The following is a 20021-nucleotide window of genomic DNA, read 5'->3' as shown; positions in this document are numbered from 1 at the left end:
TCATTTCATATTGTTTAAAATCTCTTCATTCATTAGTATTTAAAATAAAAAGTTTTCTCTTTCTGTATTTGGAAAAAACACAAATATTTCTCCCAATTTATCATCAAGCTTTATTTCTTTCTTTCTTTCTTTCTTTCTTTTTCTTCTTTCTTTCTTTCTTCTTTCTTCTTTCTTTCATTCATGAGAGATGCACACAGAGAGGCAGAGACACAGGTGGAGGGAGAAGCTGGCTCCCCCAGGGGAGTCCGACGGGGGCCAATCTGGATCTCAGGACCCCAGGACCATGCCCTGGCCAGAAGGCAGAGACCCAACTAAAAAGCCACCCAGGCGACCCAAGTCATTGATCTTTTTAACCTAATGTTTTACTTTATTTTCTGTCATATGGATATTGTTTCTGTGTTCAAATCGTTCACTTCCTCTTCATACTTTTCATCTGTTTAGACACTGTCTTTTTTTTTTTTTTTTTTTTTTTAATTTTTATTCATTTATGATAGAGAGAGAGGCGCAGAGACACAGGCAGAGGGAGAAGCAGGCTCCATGCACCGGGAGCCCGACGTGGGATTCGATCCCGGGACTCCGGGATCACGCCCTGGGCCAAATGCAGGCGCCAAACCGCTGCGCCACCCAGGGATCCCTAGACACTGTCTTTGAAGAAGCCTTTCCCACCCTTAATTTCCTAAGTAGTTGCCTCGGTTTGCTCCCGTTTATTTTTCTCTCTTTAATGCATCAGTTTTATTAAGCTAACTGACACCCATCTTCAAGATTTGTAAATCATTCTTCTCTTGAAGTCTTTCCACCATGTTTTCCAAAATGAACAGTCACCTTGACCAGGAAATGCCAGAGGCTAAGAAAGCTCAAGGTTCTAATCTGTGTGAAAGAACCCATTCTTCTTTGAAGCCTCCCGACATGGACGCGTCTTGCTTTGGGGAAAGGGGCAGCAGAAGTATCAGGAAAGTGACTGTCAAATCTGAATTCCCTCTTCTTCAAAAATACTGTGTGGATCTGCCTACAGGGAAGCTGTAACAAAGTAAGACAAACCAGGCAGCTTTCAGGCTGTCACGACAAACGTACATTCTCTCACTGTTCTGGAGGCTGGGAGTCTGAGATTCAGGTGTGGGCAGGGCTGGTTCCTTCTGAGTGCTGTGGGGGAGGGGCTGTTGCATCCTCCCGCCCTGGCTGGTAGATGTCAGTCTTCTCTCCCTGTGTCATCCCATTCTCTTCTCTGTACTTGGATGTTTGCGTCCAAATTTTCCCTTTAAAAAAAAAAAAAAAAGTTATGCATTCATTTTACAAAGAGAGGACAAGCAAGCCAGGGGAGGGGCAAACGGGGGGGGGGCAGGGAAAGGGAAAGAGAAAGAGAGAGAGAGAGAGAGAGGAGAGAGAAGCACCCCTCTCGGGTGTGGAACAGACACCTCTCTGGGGCTTGATGTGGGGCTCAATCTAACAACCTTGAGAGCAGGGCCTGGACCAAAATCGAGTTGGATGCTCAACGAACTGCGCCCCCCAACCCCCCCCTCAATTTTCCCTTCATAAAGGACAGCATGCTACAGACCCCACTTTACCTTGGTTTCTTCCATAAGGACCCCACCACTAAATACAATCACATTCTGAGGTACCAGGGCGTGGTACACATGAATGGGGTGGTGGGGGTGCGAGGGGGCACACAATTGAACCCTAGCATTTGTACACCTGGTCATGTCAAATTGGCTCTCTCACTGTCTTGGTTATGCTGTAAGGGAAGAGCGCTTACACATTATCTTATCTAAGTATTTTAGTTTACAGGTGAAGAAACGGGGGCCTGGAAGAAGGATTTGCCTAGGGGCACAGGCTGCTTTGTAACAAAACCATATCGTTCCCACCTCCCCACCACCCCCATCTTTTAGCCAGGTATTCTATCTCCTGCTTTATGTCCTCCAGATTGTCTATCCTCAGGAGTCTGGGCAGACAGAGAAGGGGACAGAGTGAATAGGTTACAGGATTTGAATCAAAACAGCTGAAGTGAATCCTGGGGTCCGCTTTGGTCTTTTGGGTTTCACAATCCTTGTTTCCAGAAAACAAATCCTAGTACCCTGCTCTCTCAACGCAGCAAAGAAAAGGAGGAGACATTCCTCCTGCAAATGTCTTATAAAGGATAGATCTTTGATTGAAAACAAGATTTGCAAACCAACATGGGCAAATTGGTAAGTAGACACCATTTCAGAACATTTCAAAGAGGCGATAATAACAGACGATACACCTTAACCTGACTTTGGGACCCACCAAGTATATGTCAGCCAGGGTGCAGGGGAGTATAAAAGTCAAAGACTAAGATTTACCTTTAACACTGAGCTTCAGACACCAGATCTTCGAAGTCGGTATCCAGAACCTCTTCCCGTCTCCCCATCCCAGAATTCTGTTCTGTGAGTTAGCACTGCAAGCCGTCTTCCTAGGGTGTCTCTAGGTCTTAAGGGTCACAGAAGGGAAACACAGAAACCATTACTCACTAGAGAATGACAGGCCAGGGTGAGCAGCCCTGGCTAGCTGTGACTTAGTGGAGAGGGCAGGTGTTGTTGTTGTGTGATTTTTTTTTTTCCTTGAGTTTTCATTCATTTATTTGAATGAGAGAGAGAGTAGAGAGAGAACACAGGCAGCGGGGAGAGAGGAAAGCAGGCGCCCCATGAGCAGGGAGCCTGATATGGGGCTTCAATGGGTGCAGACTTCCAGTTTGAGGGAAGATGACCAAGTTCTAGAGACGGAAGTTGCTGATGGCAGCACAACAACGCAAATGTGCTTAAGGCCACTTAATGATACGCTCACCAGTGATTAAAATGCTGTATTTTATGTTGTGTTATTTTATCACCAAAGAAGGAAGAGCAAGCAAGACTCAGATGCCCAGGTGAAAAGCAGAGGAAGGAGGTACGAGGTGTGGAAGAAGCTTCCCCTGATACCACAGGACAGCCAGTCAGTTATTTTGTGACTGCATCTGTGCTCCTGGGGGCTTCCCACCTTCTCAATAAAACAGATTCTGCCTCCAATTGGAGGTTTTTCCACTCAGCCTTTGTGGGCACGTCACAGTTTATTCATAGGATACACAAGGAGTAGTGAAATTCCTAGGTCAAGGGTAATACACATGCTCAAAATTTTACATGCAAGCTAGAGCTGATTAACTGCAATCAAGGGGCAGGTTTTGGGTGATCCATGGACTTCTGAAGTCGGGGACAGCATCTGATGTGTGTGGGAGCACACGTACAATTTTCTAGGAGTAGGCTCTCAAAATACCTCTCGGGCTCAGGGACACCGGAGAGTAGAGCATGAACGCTCCCCCAACACAGCATCAGTAAAACAAGTGAGAGAGCTCTGCCAAATTAAGCGACGTAAACTAACTTTTCAATCCAACAAGTCCATGTGCCTGGACCTTCCCTACATACTTATTTCACTCTTGTAAGATCTTACCTTCCCTCGTCTGTTTCCTCCCTCTGCTGCCAGACTGCACCGTGAAACAGGAATAGAAGGATGCAGAGAGCCCCGCATCTGCTGGAGAGGAGTAGAGTGATCCAGACACCCCGAGGACAGTTTTGGAGGACGGTTGCAGGCTGGATCGGCGACATGAGATAGCCTTGATCCTGAACTCCAGAAGTGGACCTCGTCTCGCAGTTGCAAAACTGGTGGCATCACGATTTCAACTTCAAGCTCTGTTACAAAGCAATATTCAAATGACAGCATAGTACTGGCACAAAAACAGACACATAGATCAATGGAACAGAATAGAGAATGTAGAAATGGACCTTCAACTAATCTTCGACAAGGCAGGAAAAATATCCTGTGGAAAAAAGACAGTCTCTTTAACAAACGGTGCTGTGAAAATCGGACAGCCACATGCAGAAGAATGAAAGTGGACCATTTCCTCACACCATACACAGAAATAGACTCAAAGTGGATGAAAGACCTAACTATGAGTCAGGTGTCGATCAAAATGCTAGAGGAGAACACAGGCAGCAAACTCTGTGACGTCTGCTGCAGCAACGTCTTACGACACGTGTCTCCAAAGGCAAGGGAAACAACGGCAAAAATGAACTATTGGGACTCCATGAATATTGAAAGCTTTTGCCCAGCAAAGGAAACAGTCGAGGAAACCAAAAGATACCCAACACAATGGGAGAAGATATGTGCAAATGACATATCAGATAAAGGGCTAGTATCCAAGATCTATAAAGAACTTCTCAAACTCAATACCCAAAGAACAAATAATCCAACAAGAAATGGGGAGAAGAAAAAAAAGGTGCTCAGCAGTTGAGCACCTGCCTTTGGTTCAGGTCATGATTCCAGAGTCCTGGGATTGAGTCCCACATCAGGCTCCCTGCGAGGAGCCTGCTTCTCCCGCTGCCTGTGTCTCTCCCTCTCTCTCTGTGTCCCTCATGAATAAATAAACAAAATATTTTTAAAACTCAAATGGGCAGAAGACATGAACAGACATTCCGCCAAAGAGGACATACAAATGGCCGACAGACACATGAGACTACGCTCCACATGCCTTGGCATCAGGGGAATAGAAATCAAACTACACTGAGATACCACCTCACACAAGTCAGAGTGGCTAAAATTGACAAGTCAGGAAATGATAGACGTTGGCAAGGATGTGGAGAAAGGGGGACCCTTGTACACTGTTGGTGGTAACGTAAGCTAGTGTAGCTACTCTGGAGGTTCCTCAGAAAGTTCCAAATAGACCTACCGTATGACCTGGCATTTGCACTACTGGGTATTTACTCCAAAGACACAAGTGTAGTGATGCAGAGGGGCATCTGCACCCCAATGTTCATAGCAGCAATGTCCACAGGAGCCAAACTATGGAAAGAGCCCGGATGTCTACAACAGATGAATGGATCAAGAGGACGTAGTGTGTGTGTGTGTGTGTGTGTGTGTGTGTGTGTGTGTGTTTGTAATGGAATATTACTCATCCATCAAAACGTGAAGTCTTGCCATTTACAGCAACATGGATGGAACTAGAGGCTATTCCACTAAGCGAAAAAAATCATCGAAAGACAATTATCATATGATTTCACTTAAACATGGAATTTAAGAAACAAAGAAGAGGAGCATAGGAGAAAGAGGAAAAATACAAGACGATATCAGAGAGAGACACAAACCATAAGTGACTCTTAATCATAGGCAACAAATGGAGGGTCGCTGGAAGAGAGGGGAGTGGGGGAATAGGACGACTCTGTGACGGACATTCAGGAGGGACATTAAGGAGGGACTGGGTGTTACATGAGGCTGATAAATCACTGACCTCTACCTTTGTAACCAATAATCCATCATATGTTAATTAATTGAAGTGTTTGTTTTTTAAAAAGAAGAAGAATATGGAGGCCGTGTCCTCTTGAAGAGAAATCAGCACTATCCACCTTAATCTAAAATAAATTCTTGACACATAGTCGTAAATATTAAAAAAAAAAAGGAAAGGAAAAGAAAAACGTGGCTAAATGACCACATCCCCATTAAGCGACAGTATCATTGAACAGTGAACAGATGAGACTGTTGTGATGACCACAAACATCATGAAGGGAAGAAGACATCTCTTTATTATGATTCCCCGAGAGACACCTTTCAGTGTCCTCTTTAATAACCTAAAATAACATACAAACATGTCATCAAGGCAAGTTAAAAAATGACACCTGGTTCTCACAGTTTAATAACGAAGACTATCAAACAAACATTTACAGTTAGAAGAACATGAGGGAACTAACCCGTCTGGTTATAAGTATAACTGATGTATTATATAAGTATAATAAAAACAAAACCTATCCAGAATATGTAAACAAAGTTATAGTTATGCAGCAGCTGAAATCTCATCACAAAACTACGTTGGAACAGCATGTGTTGGAAACTATGACTGTTTCAGAACTATTTAAAATAAATACGTAAATAAAAACTAGAGAAACAAGTATAATCTAAGGGCAACATTTTCAAAATGAACAACTGAAATTCCTGACGTATGTTTGGCTGTCACAATCCTTTGGGTTCTAATTTTATATTTTTGAGGTAATTTCCTCCTCACCTTTGTCCCAGTGCATGAAAAATGGGACCTCCAACCTCTACCTCAGCAGAGATTCAAATTAAGTAATGTGAAATATTTGATGGTGGCCCAGGAGGGGATGGACGTGAAAAAACCCTGGTTTCTTTTTGTCTCTCCATGGACTCCTCCATGGACTCCCAGCTCCTAGGAGTACAACACGATAACTCCATTGAGCTCGTTCTGGAAGGTCCTGGGTTCTTCTAGATTATCTGTGAAAGAAACTCCTGTGTTCCTGACTTCCTACCGAAAACGTGCGTCTCCCCGGGGCTCAGGGATCTGCAATTGAGAAAGAGAGGAAGGACGTCAGATTGTAAGGAGGCAACTCTCCAGATATAGAGATTATTCACCTTCTCAGTCCATTGTAATCAGAGTTGAGACGAATTTATAAGTCCACTTTATCCCTAATCATTCGTTCTAAACCCCAGTTCATTTTCAAGTATGACTTTTGGACTTTGGTGATCCTGGCTCCAAAAACTTCTTCATGTACCTAAGAACAGGCCCAGTCATCTACTTTATAGCCAGGGCTCTAGGTGATTCTGTTCAGGGACCAAAACAAACAACCTTGAGAGGATGTTGCTTTAGACTGGACACTCACCTTGGTCCTTTTGTGCTACTTAGAGTCTGAACTAATCACCATACCGCAAACATCACTCACACATCAACATCATGAACCATGAGTCCAGATGCCTAATCCCCCATTCTAACCCTACATCCCGATGTTCAACCATAACACCTAGTCCTAAAGTTGGTCAGTGCTATGTGGTCTGAATGTTTGTATCCCACACGCACACCCCAATCATATATTGAGATCCTAACCCACAAGGTGATGGTGCTAGATGGGGCCACTGGGATGATTAGGGCATGGGTGGGGCCCTCTTGAATGGGATTAGTGCTCTGATAAAAGAGACCCCAGTGACCTGGCTCTCCCCTTCCACCATGTGAGGACACAGCCAGAAGGTGGCAATCTGCAACCCAGGAAAGGTCTGACCAACCCAGTAAAGGTTCTGACACTCTGATCGCAGACTTGTCCCCTCCAAATTGTGAGAAATAAATGTCTGTTGTTCATAAGCCATCCATCCACTCTGTAGTCCTCTGATGTAGGAGCCTAAATGGACTAACAGAGCTATAGTTCACATGAGTTAAACCCAATCTTTACTTAATCCTCTACCCAAATCTATAAGTTTATGTGTCGATCACAATAAGCCATGCTGAAACTATTATTTCTTAAGCTTCACTTGTTCTGACAAACTTCCTTGACCAAAAACCTGAGGGGAAAGGTATAATTGAACAAAATGGGACACTGGTCCGGAAGCAGGCAGGGAACATGAAAAATGCACAGGCAATCTGGCCGTAAGCAATGTGCTTGAAAGGAAATTTGGATGAAAGCATAACTAGACATAATTTCTTTTGTATTACTAGATAGGTCGACTCTTCCATCAAATATCCTACTGTTAGACATGTACTTTGTTGTAAATAAGTCCCTGTGGTTGATACCTGTGAGGGATGAAAGGCCAAAAATGAATTAGAAAGTCTGGGGATCCCCGGGTGGCTCAGCGGTTTGGCGCCTGCCTTCGGCCCAGGGCATGATCCTGGAGTCCCACATCAGGCTCCCTGCGTGGAGCCTGCTTCTCCCTCTGCCTATGTCTCTGCCTCTATCTCTCTGTCTCTCTCTCTGTCTCTCTCTCTTTCTCTGTGTCTGTGTCTCTCATGAATAGATAAATAAATTTTTTTCCTAAGATTTTTACTTATTTATTCATGAGAGGCACAGAGAGAGAGAGGCAGGCAGAGACCCAGGCAGAGGGAGAAGCAGGCTCCACGCAGGGAGCCCGACGCGGACTGGATCCCGGGTCTTCAGGAGCACACCCCGGGATGCAAGCGACACTAAACCGCTGCGCCACCGCGGCTGCCCGCCACCGCGGCTGCCCTGGATAATAAACTCTTAAAAAAGAAAGAAAGAAAGTGAATACACATTTATGGAATCAATTGAAAACTTACTCACTTTCCACAGAAAATCAACATTTCATGAAAGCTATCATTTGGGCCCCATTGCCGTGAATGGAATTATTTCAGCCATGCCTCTGTGACAAACTGGTTTCCCCTAGTCTGGCCCCCACACATCTCCCTGAGGTCATGCCTATGTGTGGTTGTGAGCATGTGGCTGGGACCTGAGTCAGCGTCTGGCTGCGTGGCTGCTCGACTTTACAGTGTGTGGGAAGGCTCATGTGTGGGGCAGGGGAGAGGAGCGTGGTCTAGCAATTGGATTCCTCAGATTTCCTCAATACACAATAAGTCATGGTGCCTGGACCCGTGAGGACACAGACGTACCTCCCCTCAGGCCGATGACCTCGGGCCTCCATGGTCCCTCTAGGGTATGAGGGTGCGATCTCGCCCCCACACACAGATCTGGATCGAAAGCCTGGATCTGGAAGACAAAGAGATCCCTGAGAAGACAACCTCCAGGGACTCCCCCTCCCTCCCACTCTGCAGTCTCGTCCTGAATCCCATGTCCCTCCACGTCCCCCCCCCTTCCATTGTCCCACCCCAAATCCCCACAGCCCACCCACCTCCTCGCACTCTTCCCTGGACACCCTGGTCCTCCATCCCATGGATCGGATGAATTGCAATCGCAGTTTGTGGAACAAGGGACGCTGGGAACGGTTCTTCCCATAAAGGAATGAAAAGATGGCTTGTTTGGGGGCCTGGTTGTCCTCTTCCATATCATTGGCCAGGTAGCTGGAGAAAGACATGAGGTTGCTGGTCAGGAGGAGCAGGACAGGAAGGACCCCCCACCTGAGCTCAGCTTCCCAGAAAAGATGCAGTCGGCTTCCTACCCAGCGTCGTAGAGCGCCCCCCAGTCATCAAGAAGGCACGGCTGGGCAGAGACTTCTCCCGCTTTGAGGAGAAAGACAACTCACCCAGAAGCTTGAGGGCATATGCTGCTCTGTTTTCCCATCCCTGAGCCCACCCCCTTCCCTTCAGCCTGTCTGTGCACACCCCTGTCGCCCTGTGGAGCAGGGGCATGTATACAGCTCCTGCTCTATTTCTGTAGTCCTGGCTTTCCTCCCAAATGACTAATATAGGACTGGGTTCATGTAGGTGCAGTAATTCAACATGCACTTGTTTCTCTCTTCCCATCGCCTCATGGTCCCTGGCACATCAGATGTACTTTGTAAGTTTTTGTTGAATGAATAAATGAATGCTTTCTCTCACGGTCAAGGGCAATACTGATTACCTCCTCGTAGACCCGACCTAACTTAAACATTTGCAAAATGTAAGGAATTGTCTGAGTGTTTTTGAGAGCCTGGTAATATTTTGACAAGACCTGCCTCAACAGGTGTCTCGTGTAATGGGATTGGGGAAGGGGGGAAAGGGGCAGAAGAGGGTAGTGAATGAGAAATAACGGTGGTCCAAAATGCCCATGAGACTAGAATTTTAACAGAAGTGCTACTAGGGTGCAGAAGTCAGGGAGGTTAGGGGGGCATCTGAAGATTTTGGGGTTGGAATCAATCTTGAGGAAAGGTCGTTTTCTTCAGGGAGACGTGCAAAATCACCTAGACAGGAAACACAGTACAGAAACGGAGGGAAGGGTCCTTGGAAGGATGAAACACGAAGAGGGTGCACAAGTTGGACGGAGACGAGGGGGTTGGAGCTAAGCTGGAAACTCTGACCTTGACCACTAGCACCCCTGGCCCATGAGATTGTTATGGAGCGCAGAGCAGGAGACGATGCTTTGGAAAGACTTCAGGCATATAGCACCCACTGGCTTGGGACGGATTTGTAAGAAACACCAGCGGGAGCCTTTACGACAGATCTGTGCTATGTCTTGAGGCTGAATTGAGGCATTTGTGCTGGGAATGCAGAGGAGGAGGACAGTTATGCTTGGTATTGCCATGGGAAGAAGACAGATCTCAAGGATCAGAACTGGCTGCTGCTTGAGCCTAGTTGCTTGGGGCAAGGCAGCGTCTGTTCTTTCCTTCACTCCTCTTTGGAGAGTTTTTTTTCCTTCTCTTCAGGGGGTCTCTTAGCTGATGTTAGGGGCATTTGTGTTTGCAAATAGTATAAAAAACCCCTATACTCTAATTCTACTGTTTTTATACACAGACTAAACAGCTCAAAAAAAAAAAAAAAGATAAATGAATAAATAAATAAAACCCGCAAGATTTAAAGAGTTACAAACAGGTTGAAAAAAAGAGCCGAAAGATCAGAGTCCCACTTCTGCCCTCCTTCCTCCCAGGTTATTGACTACTGCTGATGGATGAGGCGAAATACTCACAGTGCCAGGAAGAAATGAATTCGCTGGTACTGCCAGGAGAAGAGACCAGCGCGGCTAAAATAGGCGATGACCATGGACAAGAGATACTGGCGGAAAGAGGAGAAAAGCCGTCATAGAAGGGTCCCATCCTGGGAGAGGAAGACCAGTGAGGTGAGGGGACAGGAGGCTGGAGCAGGTGGTGCCTCTTTGACATGTTGGGTGAACCTGCTTCTTTGGTGTCAGACAGTTGGTTACAAACTGGGGAAGGCAAGGGAAGAGTTTCAGGTGCTCCCAGGACGGGAGGTTGTGCTGGTTTGAGGGCTTGTGTTTAGGACAGCCAGCTTCAGGAGGGTCTTTGATAAGCTGGAGCCAAAGGAAGCCCCCCAAGAGCAGAGAGGCAAAGGGACTTAAGGTAGCAACAGCCAGAGGGGCACACCTGGTGCTCAGGTCCCAGGGATTCTGCAAAAGCCACGAGGTCCCCGACCAGAAGTCTTGGTAGGCATGAGGTTGGAGAGAGGGTTGAGGAGGCTTTCCCCTGCCCCAGGACAGGTGTTGGAGCAAGAGTCTATCTTAGTGGAGAACAACAATACCTTGTCGGATACTCTCAGATCTTTGTCCCAGGCCAGAAATCTTTTAATGACAGGATCCTCTGTGAAAAGAGGGCAGATGTCTGTCAAGTTGGCAACTGGAATGGGGTTACTGTGGGAACGTTCCAGAGCAAAGAGAACAGTACCTCCCCTGGGGAAGTTTCAGGATGTAGCCAAGGGTGAGGCTGATGGGCAGAGGGGAGAAAAGACCATGGACTGGCCAAGAAAGTTGGCGGCTCCCCCTTGTCGGGTGACTGAGAGAGAGGCAGGTGTCAGCAGTGCATCTGCAGGATGGGATCTGAAGTAAGTAGTGATGCTGTCTCATCATGCATGGATGTGCCACTGCAGAGACCATAACATCATCGCTGTCATTTTCTCATTCCACAGTGGCATCGGGGTACAAAGATGGCCTGTCCTCCCCTCCCCGCCCCCGCCCCGACACAGCCGAAGGCACTTAGATTCAAAAGGCCAGTAAGCGCTAAGATGTCTCAGGAGTGCAACTGCAGCTAAGCTTTCTCATCCCTCTGTCATTTTTAAGTGTCCCCGATGAGGGGTCAGTATGGAGTCCTCCAAGGATGGAGAGAGAGAGCTCAGCGACCTGCAAAGAATTATTTTCCATTGGAAAAGCGTCGCCGTTGGAAGTTTCTGGTGTTTTCAGGAAAAAAGAATAAGGTTGGAGGGTGCTGTTCCTACCGAGCAGCCTGTTGAACGCCTCGTGGTGCTCAGGGAGCACTGAAGATAGCCGCTGTCTCTTCAGCTTCATCTTGAGGCCACTCAGTGTCTCCACCACCCAGATGTCGTTGGCCTCAGGGGCTGTCTCCTCATCGGATTCGATGTCTCTCTTCCTTCCGCGGGACTGAGGCAAGGGGCAGGGGTCTACAAAGGGGGCTGAGTGAAGAAACCAGGCTACAGTACAAAGCTTCTTCTGTCTTTGGAATTCAGCCACGCTTTCCACACCCCCAAACCCAAACTCCCTCTTCATTTCTCTGTGGCCTCATAGATGATTGGCCTCTCCAAAACCACCTTTCATCTTTGTCCTTCATTCATATGCATTTGCCCCCATTCATCTTTGCCACTGTTTCATACCCCCACCACGCCCTCAAAACTCTTCCTGGTAGATCATTTCTCCCATGAGGATAATGGGATAATTTCCTGTCTTCCTTTATCTCCTCTTTGGATGTCATCTCCTAACCCTCCTTCCTTGCTTCCTGGGTTTTCCTTCCAGTGCGATACCCTTGTCCCCGGCTCCCGTGCTCTCTTCTCCAACCCTGGCTTTCTGAATCTCTCCTGTCACGTGCAGTCTAGTCAGACACACCTTCCTGGCTTCTGTACCCATTTGTACTCACTAGTCAAGCCTGTCAAGTCCCTTCTCCCTCCTGCTTCCTCACCTGATGGTCCTGGGCTTTCTTCATCTACCACGGCCTCCGGGGGGTACCCTGATGTGCTAGGCTGGGGGCTCTGGCCCTCAGACTGGGCGGACGGTTGACAACTGGCCATGATTTCTCCCAAGCTCTTTGTGCCCTCCCAGGAGACTCAGACCCTCCTCTTCTCAAACTCCCCTTCTGGCTTCTGGGTGAACCCAAGCCCTGTTATCCCTTCTCTAAGCCGGGGCCAAGCTAGGAGTATGGACATGCTCTGCGAAGATGCTCTTGTCCACCTCCGTTGCCAAGAACCATGGAGTCCAGTCTTTCCAATCAGGAAGGTCAGAAGCCTCTGATGTCATGCACCATTCCAGCCTGGCAGCCATTTTGAAGGAAGACACGTGCAACTGCGAGACCGAGGTCCACTTCTGGAGTTCAGGATCAAGGCTATCTCATGTCGCCGATCCAGCCTGCAACCGTCCTCCAAAACTGTCCTCGGGGTGTCTGGATCACTCTACTCCTCTCCAGCAGATGCGGGGCTCTCTGCATCCTTCTATTCCTGTTTCACGGTGCAGTCTGGCAGCAGAGGGAGGAAACAGACGAGGGAAGGTAAGATCTTACAAGAGTGAAATAAGTATGTAGGGAAGGTCCAGGCACATGGACTTGTTGGATTGAAAAGTTAGTTTACGTCGCTTAATTTGGCAGAGCTCTCTCACTTGTTTTACTGATGCTGTGTTGGGGATTCTGTGCTGTTCATGCTCTACTCTCCGGTGTCCCTGAGCCCGAGAGGTATTTTGAGAGCCTACTCCTAGAAAATTGTACGTGTGCTCCCACACACATCAGATGCTGTCCCCGACTTCAGAAGTCCATGGATCACCCAAAACCTGCCCCTTGATTGCAGTTAATCAGCTCTAGCTTGCATGTAAAATTTTGAGCATGTGTATTACCCTTGACCTAGGAATTTCACTACTCCTTGTGTATCCTATGAATAAACTGTGACGTGCCCACAAAGGCTGAGTGGAAAAACCTCCAATTGGAGGCAGAATCTGTTTTATTGAGAAGGTGGGAAGCCCCCAGGAGCACAGATGCAGTCACAAAATAACTGACTGGCTGTCCTGTGGTATCAGGGGAAGCTTCTTCCACACCTCGTACCTCCTTCCTCTGCTTTTCACCTGGGCATCTGAGTCTTGCTTGCTCTTTCCTTCTTTTGGTGATAAAATAACACAACATAAAATACAGCATTTTAATCACTGGTGAGCGTATCATTAAGTGGCCTTAAGCACATTTGCGTTGTTGTGCTGCCATCAGCAACTTCCGTCTCTAGAACTTGGTCATCTTCCCTCAAACTGGAAGTCTGCACCCATTGAAGCCCCATATCAGGCTCCCTGCTCATGGGGCGCCTGCTTTCCTCTCTCCCCGCTGCCTGTGTTCTCTCTCTCACTCTCTCTCTCATTCAAATAAATGAATGAAAACTCAAGAAAAAAAAAAAATCACACAACAACAACACCTGCCCTCTCCACTAAGTCACAGCTAGCCAGGGGCTGCTCACCCTGGCCTGTCATTCTCTAGTGAGTAATGGTTTCTGTGTTTCCCTTCTGTGACCCTTAAGACCTAGAGACACCCTAGGAAGACGGCTTGCAGTGCTAACTCACAGAACAGAATTCTGGGATGGGGAGACGGGAAGAGGTTCTGGATACCGACTTCGAAGATCTGGTGTCTGAAGCTCAGTGTTAAAGGTAAATCTTAGTCTTTGACTTTTATACTCCCCTGCACCCTGGCTGACATATACTTGGTGGGTCCCAAAGTCAGGTTAAGGTGTATCGTCTGTTATTATCGCCTCTTTGAAATGTTCTGAAATGGTGTCTACTTACCAATTTGCCCATGTTGTTTGCAAATCTTGTTTTCAATCAAAGATCTATCCTTTATAAGACATTTGCAGGAGGAATGTGTCCTCCTTTTCTTTGCTGCGTTGAGAGAGCAGGGTACTAGGATTTGTTTTCTGGAAACAAGGATTGTGAAACCCAAAAGACCAAAGCGGACCCCAGGATTCACTTCAGCTGTTTTGATTCAAATCCTGTAACCTATTCACTCTGTCCCCTTCTCTGTCTGCCCAGACTCCTGAGGATAGACAATCTGGAGGACATAAAGCAGGAGATAGAATACCTGGCTAAAAGATGGGGGTGGTGGGGAGGTGGGAACGATATGGTTTTGTTACAAAGCAGCCTGTGCCCCTAGGCAAATCCTTCCTTCTTCCAGGCCCCCGTTTCTTCACCTGTAAACTAAAATACTTAGATAAGATAATGTGTAAGCGCTCTTCCCTTACAGCATAACCAAGGCAGTGAGAGAGCCAATTTGACATGACCAGGTGTACAAATGCTAGGGTTCAATTGTGTGCCCCCTCGCACCCCCACCACCCCATTCATGTGTACCACGCCCTGGTACCTCAGAATGTGATTGTATTTAGTGGTGGGGTCCTTATGGAAGAAACCAAGGTAAAGTGGGGTCTGTAGCATGCTGTCCTTTATGAAGGGAAAATTGAGGGGGGGGTTGGGGGGCGCAGTTCGTTGAGCATCCAACTCGATTTTGGTCCAGGCCCTGCTCTCAAGGTTGTTAGATTGAGCCCCACATCAAGCCCCAGAGAGGTGTCTGTTCCACACCCGAGAGGGGTGTCTGCTTCTCTCTCCTCTCTCTCTCTCTCTCTCTCTCTCTCTCTCTTTCCCTTTCCCTGCCCCCCCCCCGTTTGCCCCTCCCCTGGCTTGCTTGTCCTCTCTTTGTAAAATGAATGCATAACTTTTTTTTTTTTTTAAAGGGAAAATTTGGACGCAAACATCCAAGTACAGAGAAGAGAATGGGATGACACAGGGAGAGAAGACTGACATCTACCAGCCAGGGCGGGAGGATGCAACAGCCCCTCCCCCACAGCACTCAGAAGGAACCAGCCCTGCCCACACCTGAATCTCAGACTCCCAGCCTCCAGAACAGTGAGAGAATGTATTTTTGTCGTGCCCACACCTGAATCTCAGACTCCCAGCCTCCAGAACAGTGAGAGAATGTACGTTTGTCGTGACAGCCTGAAAGCTGCCTGGTTTGTCTTACTTTGTTACAGCTTCCCTGTAGGCAGATCCACACAGTATTTTTGAAGAAGAGGGAATTCAGATTTGACAGTCACTTTCCTGATACTTCTGCTGCCCCTTTCCCCAAAGCAAGACGCGTCCATGTCGGGAGGCTTCAAAGAAGAATGGGTTCTTTCACACAGATTAGAACCTTGAGCTTTCTTAGCCTCTGGCATTTCCTGGTCAAGGTGACTGTTCATTTTGGAAAACATGGTGGAAAGACTTCAAGAGAAGAATGATTTACAAATCTTGAAGATGGGTGTCAGTTAGCTTAATAAAACTGATGCATTAAAGAGAGAAAAATAAACGGGAGCAAACCGAGGCAACTACTTAGGAAATTAAGGGTGGGAAAGGCTTCTTCAAAGACAGTGTCTAAACAGATGAAAAGTATGAAGAGGAAGTGAACGATTTGAACACAGAAACAATATCCATATGACAGAAAATAAAGTAAAACATTAGGTTAAAAAGATCAATGACTTGGGTCGCCTGGGTGGCTTAGTTGGGTCTCTGCCTTCTGGCCAGGGCATGGTCCTGGGGTCCTGAGATCCAGATTGGCCCCCGTCGGACTCCCCTGGGGGAGCCAGCTTCTCCCTCCACCTGTGTCTCTGCCTCTCTGTGTGCATCTCTCATGAATGAAGAAAGAAAGAAAGAAAGAAAGAAAAGAAAGAAAAAGAAAGAACCGAAAAGAAAAGGAAAAAAAAAAAAAAAAAAAAAAAAAAAAGAAAAAAAAAAAAAAAAAAAAAAAAAAAAAAAAAAAAAGAAAGAAAAGAAAGAAGAAAGAAAGAAGAAAGAAAGAATAAATAAAGCGATGATAAATTGGGAGAAATATTTGTGTTTTTTCCAAATACAGAAAGAGAAAACTTTTTATTTTAAATACTAATGAATGAAGAGATTTTAAACAATATGAAATGATGCAGGTCTGCTGCTTCTGGCCCAGACGGACACACGAGGTGAAGATTTGCCCTCCCAGGTTAAATAGGTTTCTAGAAGGAGGAGATAGATGAAAATATGAAATGACAGATTTTAGCTATCTGGAGTGAAGGGTGAGCCTTAAGAGTGTCCAGTTCAGGGATCCCTGGGTGGCGCAGCGGTTTGGCGCCTGCCTTTGGCCTAGGGCGCGATCCTGGAGACCCAGGATCGATTCCCACATCGGCTCCTGGTGCATGGAGCCTGCTTCTCTGCCTGTGTCTCTGCCTCTCTTTCTCTCTCTGTGACTATCATAAATAAATAAAAATTAAAAAAAAAAAAAAAAAAGAGTGTCCATTTCAGTGCCCAGAGAGTATTGAGGCCGAGGTAGGGGGCTGAGGTTGTGGGGCAGCCCAACGTGTGTCAGTTGCAGGAACGCAGTAGGATGTTCACGGGGAGGGGCACGGCAGCCAGAGTTCACAGGCAGAGAGCCAGAGGGGAGAGGTGGGAGGGGGTGTCCCGGTCTTCAGCTGAGCCAGGCAGTGCACTGGGGTGGTGGTGGGGGGAGCAGGGGCTGAAGGCCAGGACCCAGGGGACTGGGGTTCTGCCTGTCTTCACCGACTGGCTCAGCGCACCCTTCTGTCCTTTACTGCTGAATACGGCAAAGGATATGGAAGGGATGTGCCTGGAGATCTTCTAGGCTCAGGCCCAGGGGAGGTTTGTGAGCCCCGCACTGGCTCCAACTGCAGCACTCCTTCGGTGAGCATTCCGGCACCAGCCACACTTCCTAGCAGCAAGAGCTGGGCAAGACTGCCTCCTGGCTACACTGCCACTGCCATCGGCAGCTTCGGGAGAAGCACACCCTTTGTGAGGGATTAGTTTGATGCAGCAGCTCGGCTAAGGGAAATCGGGAATGGGTTAGGTGCCCCGTTCATGGTATAAAAGAGTACTTACTGTTACTTTTTAGAAGAAGATTTACGGGCCGGGGGGCCGTCGGGGTGGTTCGGTCGTTGAGCATCTGCCTTAGGCTCAGGTCGTGATCCCGGCTCCTGGATCATGTCCCTGCCATCAGGCTCTCTGCCGGGGGCTTGCTTCTTCCTCTGCCTGTGTCTGTGCCTCTCTCTCTCTCTCTGTGTCTCTCTTGAACAAATGAATAAAATCTTAAAAAAAACCCACAAAAACATAAGAGTGTTAGTGGGGCACCTGAGTGGCTCTGGTTGAGGGGTGTCTTTGGCTCAGGTGTGATCCTGGGGTCTTGGGATGGAGTCCCACAACACGACAAACAGGCCCCCTACAGGCAGCCTGCTTCTCCAGTTGCTATGTCTCTTCCCCTCTCTCTGTGTTGTCTCAGGAATATGAAATCTTTTTAAAAGATAATAAAAGCATTACCTGAGTAAACTTGTAATATAAATACTTCCTCTGTTGATCTCCTATGTATCTAAATATCGTTTGAAGCTGAACAATTGTATTGCCCACATTACAACCCAGGAAGGTTGTTCTTAAGGGCCTGGGAGCCATCTCTTTGACCTGTAAACCTCAAGGAAGATAGTGTCCCTCTGTGTCTCCGGGAGTGGGGTAAGCATGGTCTCTAGGCATCTTGCTATGAGCTTGTAAACTACCTGCTTGACAGAGAAAGGGTAAGAACCTTTTTTTCTCCTCCTTCACACAGAGGACAACTAGGATGGACCAGCACCCCCGATTACCAGGTGAATTTAGGATGAACTATGAAAAATGCATAGCAAATGGTTGCTGACGAGGTCTGTAGGTGTTGAAACAGGTTTACCACTTATGATGAGAACTATGGGCTGAGCTACAAGGAAAGACAAGTCTCCGGTGGTTCTCCTTGCAAACTTGTTAGTGGTTTGCTGTGATGTGCGAACACAGTCTGGTTTTTAAGGTTATTAACGGTTTTAGGATGGGGGGCCTGGGGGCTTAGCCAGGTAAGCAGCTGCATCTTGGTTTGGCTCAGGTCCGGGATGTCAGGGTTGTGGAATGAAGCCCTCCGTGGGGCTGCTGGCTGAGCTGGAGTCAGCTGGGGATTCTCTTCTTCTCCATCTGCCCCTCCCCCTGCCTCTCACGCCCTCTCTCTCCCCCTCTCTCTCTCAAATAAATCGTTTAAACCATACATAACAATCGTTCTTTCTTCTATATTTGTGGAGAGGATTTTCTGGATGCAGGAGGAGAAGGTTTTTTGTTTTTTGTTTTTTGTTTTTTTTTCTTTTTTTAAGATTTTTATTTACTCCTGAGAGACACAAGATGGAGAGCAGAGAGGCAGGCAGAGGGAGAAGCAGGCCCCCTGCAGGGAGCCCGATGCGGGACTCCACCCTGGACCTGGGCATCCACCGCCTGAGCCCAAGGCGACGTCAACTGCTGAGCCACCCAGCGCGACGGGAGATTCTCCCTTTAATCTCCACCACCCCGCGGCGTCGAATGAAGCACTTGGCCAGGCGCGCCGTTATATAATCTCTCCCCAAATACTGCTCAATCCTTGTCCTTAGGACCTCCTCGTCAAAACATGGCACTTTAACCTAACAGACATTTAATTCGTCGGACGGGCAAATTCCCAGGGATATGGTTCGGGTTTGTGTGTGTGTGAAACCCGGTTGTTCCACAGTCTGTACTTTGCATTCGTTGTGCAACTTGGACAAGCTACCTTTTCTATTTGCTTCTCCTTTCTTGGAGAAACCATGCGCCTCTCTTATGTCCTCGCTGAGTAGTAATCGTATCCCAGTGTGTTGGTGCAACTTGTCAAAGTTCAGTGACGTGCACACGTGCACCCTTCCCCGTCCTCTCCTGCTTGTGGAAGTCTCCGTGCCAAGCCGACAGACAGACCTCAGGGCAAGGAAAGGACCAGGGATCCAGGACGCAGGCACAGCCGCTGCTAGAAGCGACACGTCTCCTCGATTCCTCACGGGAGCGAAGACGACTGGGACATCGGGCAGTAGGTCCGGATGGTCAATCCTCTGAGCACGGTGCTCTTACCCACCCGAGGAGGTGGAGACTTTCGAGACGTCCCCTAGCGTGTGGGCGCTTGGACTCCCGGGAAACAGAGTCCGGGTGTTTGTGCCGCTCCCCCAGGGGGCTCCCGCAGGACCCGGGCCGCACGCGGCGCCGTGGTGCGCATGTGCAGCTCGGCCTGTGTGCGTGTTGGCGCAGGCGCAGTGCGGCCGCGCTGCTCTCGCTTCCTGTGCGTGCGCAGGTCACCGCTCGCCGCGGTTCCCAGGCTTCGGCCTCCGGCGGGAAGAGGAGTCAGGTAGAGGGCGAGGGAAGTCGGCCGGGAGGAAAAAAGAGAGGGAGACGGGGGAAGAGCGGGAGGGCAGGGAGGAGGAGAGAGGGATAAACCAAAGAGAGAGAAAACGGAGAGAGGGCGGGGGGAGGAGAAGGGGGTAGAGTGGCGGCGGGAGGCGGGGGCGGCGGCGGGGCCCGGGTCCGGCCGGTTTGCGGCCGCAGGACGGCGAGGCGTCAGGCGGCCGTTTGGGGCCCGGAGGGTGGTCGGCCCGAAGTGAGTTTGCGCGCTAGTTCCAGAGCCGGCGCCCCGGGAACGGCGGCCCGGGAGGCGCAGGAGGAGCAGCCCCCGCCCCGGATCCCTCGCGAGCCTTGGGGCAGCTCGGCGGGTCCCGACGGGGTAGGTCGTGCGCTCGCGGGCCTCCTGGCGGTTGTGGATCTTCCGGGCGGCCAGAGTGCGCGCGGGCGGGGAGGGATGGGCGCTCCCCCGGGACGCGGGACTCGTGGGGTCCCGGCTTCCCGGGG

At 48.5% G+C, this 20021-nt stretch overlaps 2 long non-coding RNA genes and 1 pseudogene across 3 annotated transcripts; 1 reads left to right on the top strand and 2 right to left on the bottom strand.

The window, feature by feature from the left end:
- Positions 1 to 617: 617 nt before the first annotated feature.
- LOC119876359 lies at positions 618 to 3619 on the bottom strand. Its single transcript, XR_005360632.1, has 3 exons — positions 3433 to 3619; positions 2316 to 2442; positions 618 to 1253 (listed from the first exon to the last, which is right to left on the bottom strand). It is a non-coding gene; the product is annotated as an uncharacterized LOC119876359 (long non-coding RNA).
- Positions 3620 to 5533: 1914 nt separating this feature from the next.
- On the bottom strand, positions 5534 to 12994 carry LOC119876356 (annotated as a pseudogene).
- Positions 10259 to 15834, top strand: LOC119876357. 2 transcript variants are annotated; one of them, XR_005360626.1, is made up of 4 exons: positions 10259 to 10475; positions 11430 to 12861; positions 13862 to 13988; positions 15062 to 15834. It is a non-coding gene; the product is annotated as an uncharacterized LOC119876357 (long non-coding RNA). The 2 variants fall into 2 exon arrangements; XR_005360625.1 differs by having other exon boundaries at positions 11279 to 12861.
- Positions 15835 to 20021: the final 4187 nt, after the last annotated feature.

Source organism: Canis lupus, chromosome 6 (assembly GCF_011100685.1).
Source record: "Canis lupus familiaris isolate Mischka breed German Shepherd chromosome 6, alternate assembly UU_Cfam_GSD_1.0, whole genome shotgun sequence".
NCBI lineage: Eukaryota > Metazoa > Chordata > Mammalia > Carnivora > Canidae > Canis > Canis lupus.
This window is presented reverse-complemented; position numbering and strand designations above follow the sequence as displayed.